The sequence below is a fragment of the Limulus polyphemus genome, unplaced genomic scaffold (genome assembly GCF_000517525.1).
Source record: "Limulus polyphemus unplaced genomic scaffold, Limulus_polyphemus-2.1.2 Scaffold1881, whole genome shotgun sequence".
In the NCBI taxonomy this organism is placed as follows: Eukaryota; Metazoa; Arthropoda; class Merostomata; order Xiphosura; family Limulidae; genus Limulus; species Limulus polyphemus.
In genome coordinates, this window is record NW_013667491.1 from 120698 (window position 1) to 131653 (window position 10956).

The window sequence follows — 10956 nt, forward strand, 5'->3', positions numbered from 1 at the left end:
CTCAGTCAAATAATCATTCACTGTCAGATAGCGAGAAAGATTTTTCATTTGGTGAGTTTCATAGTGTATCAGTTATCAAGTTTTGCTGTTTCTTGCAGTAATTTGAGCAAGTAAGTGTGAAATGTTTGTCTGAAATAGCTTTTTTGATAGCAATTACGTTCTAATGAACCATGAATGACATTACTATTATCTGTTATACCTTATTTTCAGGCGTTTTGAATCAGCTGTGAATAAGGTTTGTTCATAACAATACCTGAAAACTCTGACTTGACTTTTTTGAAAAATGAAATGGTCTTTCCTTTTACTCCCGATCAACAATCAAATATTTTCTTGAATTATGATTAACACGAATGGATTGAAATATTTAATTAAATTATCTGAAAATAAACCTTCATTTTGGTGCAATATTGAAATTAGCTTGAACTCTTCATAACCTCTGAATAGTGGGTGACCCAACGGGTCACGGGTGGTCTAGTATTATTTTAATTGTTACGTATCTGCTTGTTTGATAATTTCCAGTAGAAATTCTTTCCGAGGAACTTCAGCGATACAAGTCATTTCTTGATTAAACCAGTTTATTCCTTCTCCACACACACTTTTAGTACACTGTAATTTCACAATCACTACACCTCTCGTCACTTTAAACTTAACTACTTTTATAATGCACGCTGTTACGTCTCCGTTTGTTAATTAACTTTCCGTAACTTCGTTCCGACGAAACTTTTAACGACACAAGTCTTTACTTAATAAAACTGGTTTATTCTTTCTGAATATAACTTTACGATACACTTAATTTCAATATTCGAGCTAAAACAAACACTATAACGAACGAACGTTAACTTCAACAATACCCTGTGACTGCAGTTCAATTACTCACTATCTACTCACACACATTACATTATTCCGTCACGTTGTCACTCTCTTTTATATACCAGCCTACCCTATATCTAGTAAATACTAGAGCATTCGCCAAGGTACAGGATAGTTTTAGAAACGTGGCGTTACAGTAGTCATGTGACTCGCAGACACAACAACGCTATAAATCACAGCGATTCACAATCTCGAAACAGAATCGTAAATTACCCGGAACTCTCTTCATTCACTCCAGCAGGTTTTCTCTTCCAAGCTTATATATATATACTAAAAAAAGAGGGCGTATCGAAGAAACTCGGTCTTCCCAGATAATTCATGATCCTTCGAGAAATTCATCACGTGTTACCAGAGTCACGTGACTTCCGCTGTCGTAACATTATTTTGAATGTTTAGTATTTTGAGTAGCTGTTGTATACTATGCTTTTATGCAATCCCTTCTCTGACAATTAATCTTTCAGTATTTCATTAGTTCTCAATGTACTATTATAAACGAAATAAAATTTATTTACTCAGTGATGTGTATATTTTTATTGAGAAATAGAAAGAAACCAACAAAATTAAAAAAATTAAGACAAGTTTCAACTAAGTCTTGGAAAAGTTAAAATGTGACGTTAAATGAGAGGTAGTTGTGACGTTTGTGAGAGTCTTCACTTTTGACGTGTCTGTGACGTTACATTGAAATATACACAGAAGGTAACCTGTGACGTTTTTTGGTAGGTGGTCTTTGTCAACTTGTCTTAGTACTTGGTTGCAATTGACATTTGAGTCTGTTACAGAGAGTCTGAAAATGATATTTCAGTAGATAAAAAAAAGAGGCTTAAAACTTTAACAAGGAAAATATACATTCACGGTGTTTTACATTGTGCTCAGTCTCACAAACTTAGTAAGTTTCAGAGACGTTTGAAACTACTCTCTAATAAATATCTTGTCGAATCCCGTCATTCTATGGACCTAATAAAAACCAGTTTCACCTGAGAATACTAAAGAGTGGAGAGGAAGAAGAAAATTTACAATGCACAAAAAAGAGGCAATAATAACAATAAATCATATAAAGCAAGAATAATGAAAACTGATTGTTGCAAAAGTAACGATAAACCACATGTAACCATTTCCTTTAATATTAGAGCAGCGTGGTCATTTTCTGAAAGTTATTTTCCTCAGTTTTACAACGCATATACACTTTAAAACATTGTAGTGTTGCCCAATTAATTTCAAAAATACTTATTCATTTGCCAGTGTTCTTTACCTTAGTTTCTATGATAATGTCTCCTTAGTTTAAAGTACAGATGGAAAATAAGTTAACCAGGATATACACTTTATAAAAAATCTCCCGACTGTTGCTCGCACAAAGTTAACAAACTGCCCTTTCTAAACTAAATACAAAAATAGCACTATTCTGAACAATAAATATTTTATTTCTCTCAAATGTACTAAATGTATACATTTTATTACGTCTTATTGGAATTAAGAAACTACATTAAGAGTGGTAAGAAGCTAACAAAGGTCAATACTAGCAATACTTACAAATTTAAAAGTAGTACACGTATATTTTATAAAACCAAATCAATTAAGAGTAGCTCAAGAGTTGGCTGTGGGTGGTGTTGACTAGCTGCCTTCCTTCTTGTCTATCACTGTTAAATTAGGGATGGCTAGCGTAGATAACCCTTGTGTAGCTTTACACAAAATTCTTAAGAAAACAAAAAACATTATATTCAAGAGTGTGTAATAGAATCATGTCTTCAATATACAATACAGTATGTTAGGGTAGTTTGAAACATTATTAAAAATAGTGGCATACACTTCATTTTCTCCTGTGACCCCCAGAAGCTGCTTCTCATCCTCTTGATTTTCTCTAGGTTGTAACATCTCCTGATATACCCTGTAACTTGCTGACATTCTGACACAGGATTGCAATATCTCCTGTCACCCCTCCCCAACTTTCATCCACCAGTAGCTTTCTTTGGGTTATTATTCCTCCTGATATACCCTGTAGCTAATTGTTACCCTGACATAGGATTAAGACATCTCCTTCCCCCCAGACCCTCCTTCCAGTAGCTTCCTATATTTATCATTTATATAGTCTTACAACGTACAATTTCATCTAACAATGCTCCTTTTTTACTAACAGAGGTATATTGGTTTCTATAAATTTCATTTTCATTCCTTACAGAAATCTTAGCCCCCCCCCAGTGGCACAGCAGTATGTCTGCGGGCTTATACCGCTAGAAACCAAGTTTCGATACCCATAGTGGGCAGAGCACATAAAGTCCTTTATATAGCTTTGTGCTTAATAACAAACAACAACAGAAATTTTATTAATTCAAGAATTTTGGTTTTTGGAATACATTAAATTAACATCTCATGATTAATATTTTTCCTCATACAGAAATCAATTATTTCCATTTTTCACCTACTTAGATAATGCATGATGTATTTATTACCCAAGATATTTCTAAATATTAAAATTTGACATTTAAATATTAAACTTGTTTTTAGTATTAAAATAGGGCATGAAATATGTACAAAATACACACTTCTTGAGAATGAGAGACTTATGTCCATAAAGATTTGAATTAAGAAATTACATTTTGTAGCTTTGTCCATATAAATTCCAACCACACAGCCACAATATAGTGTATATATATGCTATTTGTTTTTTGTTACTTTGACCAAGAAATATCTTTTCATTAGCTAATTTCTTTCACTTAAACAACAGCACATGTTAAAAAATTACATCTTTCTGCAAAACTATGGAAACATAACATTAAAAATATATTCAGTCATACAAAATGCTAAATGATATCTGTTTCCTTATCCTATTTGAAGCATAACATGACACTTGATAGACATTATAACAGTGTAGCACACCATCAGTTGGTTTCTATAATAATTGCCACATGGAGTTATAACTAGAATATTACACAGCAACTGAAGGAGCTGTAACTGGATTTTACAATAATACCAGTAGATTTAAATACAACACAACACTAGATAGATATGATCATAATAAAGCCATATGAATTTATGGCTAGAGTGTATTAAAATAATCAAAAGATCAATGTTGTATAATACCCAATTAAAATCTTTATTTAAAAACTGACCAACAGTAATAAAAAATGCTCTACATGTTTCGACATTGACTCACGTCATCCTCAGAAGTGTGAAAAACAAATACTGTACAACCATATAAATACAAAAATCCATAGTCATGTGACTACTACTTTATATATTTAAAAAACAGATCATGCTATCTACTTACTTTCTGATTTTCTAACCCTTTATCCTTATTTAATATGAAATTATTTTTACTGTGTTTCATTATTTCTGTTGTTTCTCTCATATTTCTAGCTGTCATATTATTCAGCTGAGCCAAAATAAAAGTTTTTCCAACTAGATGACACGGCCACTATAATTTGCTTGTTCAGCTAGTGTTGAGTTTTCTCTTATGTTCATGGCTTTTTATATTTATATGATTGCACAGTATTTATTTTTCACACTCCTGAGGATGACATGAATCGACATCAAAACGTGCAGAGTGTCTTTTATAACCATTGATTGGTTTTTAACTAAGGATTTTAATTGTGTATTTTACAATGTTGATCATTTGAGTACTTTAATATATTTTAGATAATTACACAAGTTCCTTAAATTTTAACCTTTTAATATTATAGTTAGAGTGTTTATCAAATTTAGCTGTTGATCTTTTAGACAGAACAGCTAGATTTGATAGGATGTATTGTGTCCTCAATGTTTTGTTTGGCAAAAATACAAAGGATTTTATTCCAATTCTGTAATTTCAGAAGAAAACAATGTAACAATCAAATTCTACAAGGTATAGCAAGTTAAACAGTTTTATCTTCTTATTATAAATATGTGTTTGTGCAATGGATAGATTCTTATTCTTTACTCTTAGCTATTTTCTCTTGAATCAGTTCAGGGGGGCAACTATTAGCTGTTTCTTCAACACTATCCTTCCATCTGACATAACCATTATCTTGATTTTTGACTTTTAGTTTCATGCAACTATTATTGAAGCCATCAGGCACAAAAAAGGGCAAGCACTGAGGCACATATGTGGTATTTTCTTTACCCAATTTTTCAATGTCTATTGACACTGAAGAAACAAAATTAGTCGAATTAATTGGATCTTCTTTAGTGCTACATGACTGTTCTTCTAAAAATTCAAGTACTGTTATTTTACAATTTGGTACGATGGAGTGATTAACACTCTGGTGTTTCTGAAAATCTACCTGCTTTTTCTTGAATTTCATCAAGTCAAATATACTGGTAACTTTTTCATCAAAAGTAGAATTTCCACTGATGGCAGCTATACTTAAGTTGTCACAACTAGAATTCTTCTTCAGATTTACATAAGAAGTCTCTAGTAGTTGAGATTCCTGTCTAACTTCTCCCGAGAACTCCTCTTGTACAAAATATGGTTTTGTTTCAAATTCTGAATAGTCTTTATTATCTTTAACCTCACTAAATTGTAAATAGTCTTTGTTATCTTTGACCTCACAAAATGTACCCAATAAAAAAACATTGGAAAAGTTGTCATTTTCTCCAGATGCTGATATCTGGTTTGGCAAGCAAATTTTAGAGTAGACATTTTTGTAGAGTATAATATTTGGTGTTGGATTTTGGGTAGATATCAGAGAATTTATTTCATTGGAATTAGATTTTGGTTTGGTTAGGATATAGTTTTTTGGAGGCATCTTTTTTAGAGAAAACTGTGGCAATATTCTATACTGAGAAGATGGAACTAAATTGATTCCATCTTGTAAGTTATTGTCAGTAATTTCTGGGAAATGGTAGAGTTTTGAATATCCCCATATGTGATGTACTCCAAACTTAGAATGCCTGGGTCTTGGATACACCTTTTCTGGTTGTTCCTCTGACATGAGTGAATTTAAAGTTAAACAAAGGTTTTTACTCAAACAAAATTTGAAATATGGCGGAACAGTGGGAGAGAAACTATCTGTATAACCTTTCTCTTTATCTTTGGTGTTAAAAATAAAAAGTTCACTATTGGATGAATTAATGGTTGACAAAGATTTGATGTTATGATGGATAACATACTTTTTAAAAGCTCGTGAATCACAGATATTTATCATCTTTTTTGAAAGACCATTTTCCTTTTCACAGTGTATTTGGTAACTGTTATTTTCAAATTCATGGAGCATAATCACATTTGAAGGTCTCTGTTTAGTTTGAGAAACTGTAAGAAAATATTCACTTTCAACAGGATGATAATTCAAAAAGACAGCATCAGACATATGTAGAAGAAAAGAATGAGGTTGTATGTTGTACTCAGAAGAGATATGAGTGCAATTGGACGATGAAGTTGAGGTACCACCACATTCGCCTGCAGAATCACCTACACTGCTGTCTCCATTGGGATTCCTTCCAAAATTTATACTCGGGGTTTTCTTTTGAATTAACTGTAGTTAATATCAAAGAATAATTATGATATTTTATGATTTTAATTAATATAACTGTTAACATAACAGCAAATATATACCTAACACTTTATTACTGTATCTTTAATAGTTATTACAGCAAAAGATTTTACGTTAGAAAGTCAGTTCAAGGAACTATATACGGATAGAAGGGTTAAATACAGTGAGAGGGTATGTTTCAGCTGGTATAAAGTTAAAAGCAAGTTATTTTACAGGGGTACTGGGAGCTTGAAAAATAAAAATATTTTGTAGCTAGTTATAAACAGCAAATATAGTATTGCAGTACAATCTTTACAATATTTATTATGCTTTTAAATTACAAAACATATATTTCAAAAATGATGTAATCATATACCATCCTGGAGCTATACTTACTACTAGCATAAAAGTTTCCCATAAATCCAATCCTAAATACAGCATTAATAATTCTGCTTTAGGAGCTGTAACAAACTCAGCTCAAGTAATTAAAACTGTGTTAATGAAATTCTTAAGTTATCAGAGGATAATATGTTATGAAATATCTTGAAAAACAAACCTAATTCTAATGCTTAGTAGATCTAGTGTTACCAATGTTAAAAAGAGTTTAAGGGAAGGCTGGATATATATTTGAATGATAAGGGCTGTCTTTGAGGTTTATTTTAACAGTCTAGTTTAGTGGATGGGGGAGGCTAGGTGGACTAACAGGTCCTTTGTTGTCCATAATTGCTATATTGGGTTATGTGAAAGTCAGATTTAAAGCTTTGTTTAGGTCTGGTGGATAGGGTGCTTTACCCGTAATATGTAGTCATGGTTTCAAATCCCGTCACTAGACACACTAACTCTTTCAGCTGTGGAGGCATTATAATGTAATGGTCAATTCTACTATTCATGAGTAAAAGGGTAGCCCAAGAGTTGGTGGTATTGACTAGCTGCCTTTCCTCTATAATGTCACAGCTAAATCATGGACAGATAGCCCTCAAGTTGTTTAGAACAAAATTCAAAACAAATCAAACAAGTTTTGTTTGATATATAGGAATCAGTAAAATAAAAAAAAATTCTCTATGGAACTTTTCTTACAAAGTATCAGTATGTGTATATAATATTGAAGTAATAAATACTACCTATAGACAAAAAATAATCTTGGACCAAATGTTAAAAAACAATACATAATATTCAATAAATTTTGTTAGATTGAACATAATATTTTACTTTGAAATCCTTCAAACCTAATTACGGTTATTCTTCATTGGCTCCAGTGAACACAACAATGAATGTGATATAGTTAACACCCCCATGCCATATCTCACACACACATACACATATATCTATATCTGTATATAAATATACATACACACACACACACTTACATAAATATCACTGACTGGGCCCTTATCCACATCAATATTCTATACAAATATGACATGTGTAAACAGTAAAATTTTAAAGATGTTTTAACTTTCTCTTTATTATTACATTTCTCTTGATTTTAAAGCTTCCTAAAAATAAACGATGAGCACTTTAGAAGATTACAAAGTATACACTAAGTTACAAAAATAGCCTTTTGTCTTTGTATTAAAATATTCTTAAACTCTTAGTCTTCTATAATCATGTAAGTGTCCCATCACAGAAGTCAATTTAAACTTCTCAAATTCATGACGATTTTCTTTCATTTTATCCCTTGCTTACATAAATGCAAGTCTATAGTTTCTTAACATTTTAATACATTTTACAAGATAGCCTTCAAGCATTTAAGAATATTATAAATCTTTACATTTCATACCTCATTTGTGAAAGAAGTGACATAGGGAAAATTTTTTAATTCTTGGTTCTTCAGTTCATCAAACCCAGTGAAGTGGTCCTTGAAGATAAAGGTCTTAAAATTAACTTGATTCATTATTTTACAAGCAAAATTAAAGTTCATTATGATGATTAGTTGTTATTAAATACTTACCATAAACTCAAACTGATTTAATTAGTACTTTACATGTTCTCACTTCTCCAAGTTGAATCTTTAGTTTTAATTCAAACACATGTCATAGACAAGACCAAGAAATACCAATCATTAATGCAATGACAAATTGGAGACACCAGTTGCTGATATGTTAAAATTAGAGATATACCTAAAGTTCATTATCAGTCCAACATGTGACTGGATCAAGGTTTCCAAAAGTGGTCGATGAGACTATACAGGGGTGAATAAAGACCTATGGGTTGATAGGGGGTCAAAAATGGCCCCTATTCATGTGCTTGTTAAAGCCCATCAAGCCCATCCATCTTATTTGAGAAAATTAAAACCTCATTCTTTTTCACATTTTGTTTCCTAACAGTTGTATTCTGATGAATAAAAGTTGATTATATATTGAAGTTTTTGGCCTATGAAGTTTCATTTATAATTCATATTCTAAGAATTTGGGGGTCAATGACAACTTTATAAGTTTGACAAGAGGTCAACAACTCAAAAAGGTTTGAAAACCCTGAACTAGACTTTACTAAAAAATCAGAAAGCCTTTCATTTTAATGTGAATACATCATAGATGCTATGTTTTCGTAAATGATCTCATAAAAATCTAATACACAGTTTTACTAGTTACTATGTTGTGGCAAGTTTGGCAGTACTGATGGAAATTCAAACACGCATGATGACAGGTCTACTAGCAAGAAAAGCCAAGCCTCCCTTTCGCCACCTCAAACTTCGACATTTCATTCTACCAGTAGCCTTGTGGAAAGTTCATCGACTTATGTTACTGCAGTCAATTCACCACCCCTGTCAGTTGAGAATTTTAAAAGTAAGACAGATATTAACGTCTTAAGAGTTGCTTAGAACTTTGGAAAGATATTTTTATATGTATCAAGTATCTGAGAATATATGGGTGGAAATTGTGTCTTCTTGTTTGAGGGCAGGGCACTAAAATGGTTGATTAAGACTTTAGAATCAGACATAGCTTTCAAGCACTGGGGAGAATTTAAAGAAACTTTCACCAAGTTGTACACATTGTTGTTAGATAACATAGAATTGGCTAAAGAATTATTTAGTAGGAAATACAGGAGAGCCAGTTGAGGCATTTGTTTAGAAAACTGTAAAAACAATAAATTATGGAACCCTGAAGCTTCAGAAAGAGAAATTGTGAAGTATTTGATGTCACAACTACATGTTTCTTTATGAGAATACTTGGAATTCCACCTTATTGTATCTACTGCTGATGTATTAAACTTTACAAGACAATAGGAGCATCAGTGGAGGAATAAACAAGAAGCTGTTAATAGAGAAGTGGTTAGTGTAATTGAACACCATTATGGACCTGTGAGATGATATACTTCTATTCAAATAGCTCACTTATCTATGAAATGTTCCAAGAAAGTAAAATTTGAAAATGGGAATGAAGAGACGAAGGACAGCATATGGGAAATGAGAACAGGAGTAAAAGAAGGGGTTTTTAAATCATATGAAAGTAAAACCCTCCATCAATTATTTGACTACAACTAAAACTGATTTTTCACACCTAAAACTAAAAATTAATCAAGTGATAGTAGTAGTAGGTTGTGTTGATACTGTGTGTGATTATTCAATAGTAACTGAAAACATATAGCAAAAAATTATGAGAAATGACCCAACACTTCAGTTAAAAACTTGGTGTAAAGGTACATGTGTCTTGCAGATGGAATGACTACCATGGCTGGTAAGGATTCTTTGAAGCAAAACTATTGGTAACAAATAGCATTGTGGACCAATGTTTTGTTGTCATTAAAGACTTGGCCATAACTTGTTTCAATGAATTAGATTTTATTCAGTAAAAAGAAGCTACCCTAAACTTCTTCACAACTGTTCTTGAATTATATGTGCCATCAATTAGGCATGATTCTGAGGCTGAAAAAAGTACTAATTAATAAAAGAACAGTGTTCACATTTAAAGAGTAAAGACTTCAAACAATTAAAACAACTAGGATTTGAATTTTATCACTTACAAAAAATAATTAGTAAACCCATTCCTGGCCAGGACCAGGTATAAACATTAATAAAAATAATACAACATAAATCCCAACGTAATTAATTTCAATAAATATCAAAGGAATAATGAAAAAGAACCAGAATAATAAAAAACCTAATTCATCAGAGAATAACTCAATGTTTCAAAATTAAACCACTTCTCAATATCAAGTATTAATTAGAATTTGCTATTTCATGAAAATTGAGATACTTTGTATGAAGTGATTAAATGTCATCACTTCGTTTTTCTAAGGGGAAGGAATGTGAGACTGAATTTTATTTTACTAAGAGTTTTGTTTACTGTTCATTTATTATTCCTTCTATCATTTAGTTCAACTATGAACTTTTAGTTACACTAAAGCATTAATTCACCTTTTATCTAGGGCACATTGATTTTGAGTATGTATGTATTATGAAATTGACACAAACGTCTCTTAGCAGTGACATAGAGATATTAATGTTGTAAAAGACTATGTAGATTTATGGTAATAGCTAGTCACATGAAATGTAACTTCATGGTCTAACCACTAAATAAAAGGCCTTCCTTGATTTTGAAAATGAGTTAGTTCATGAGATATAGTTAGAAAGAATTATTGCTAATTACTGCTCAATATTGAGAAGTGATTTAAGTTTGAAACATTGTGTTATTCTCTGGTGAAT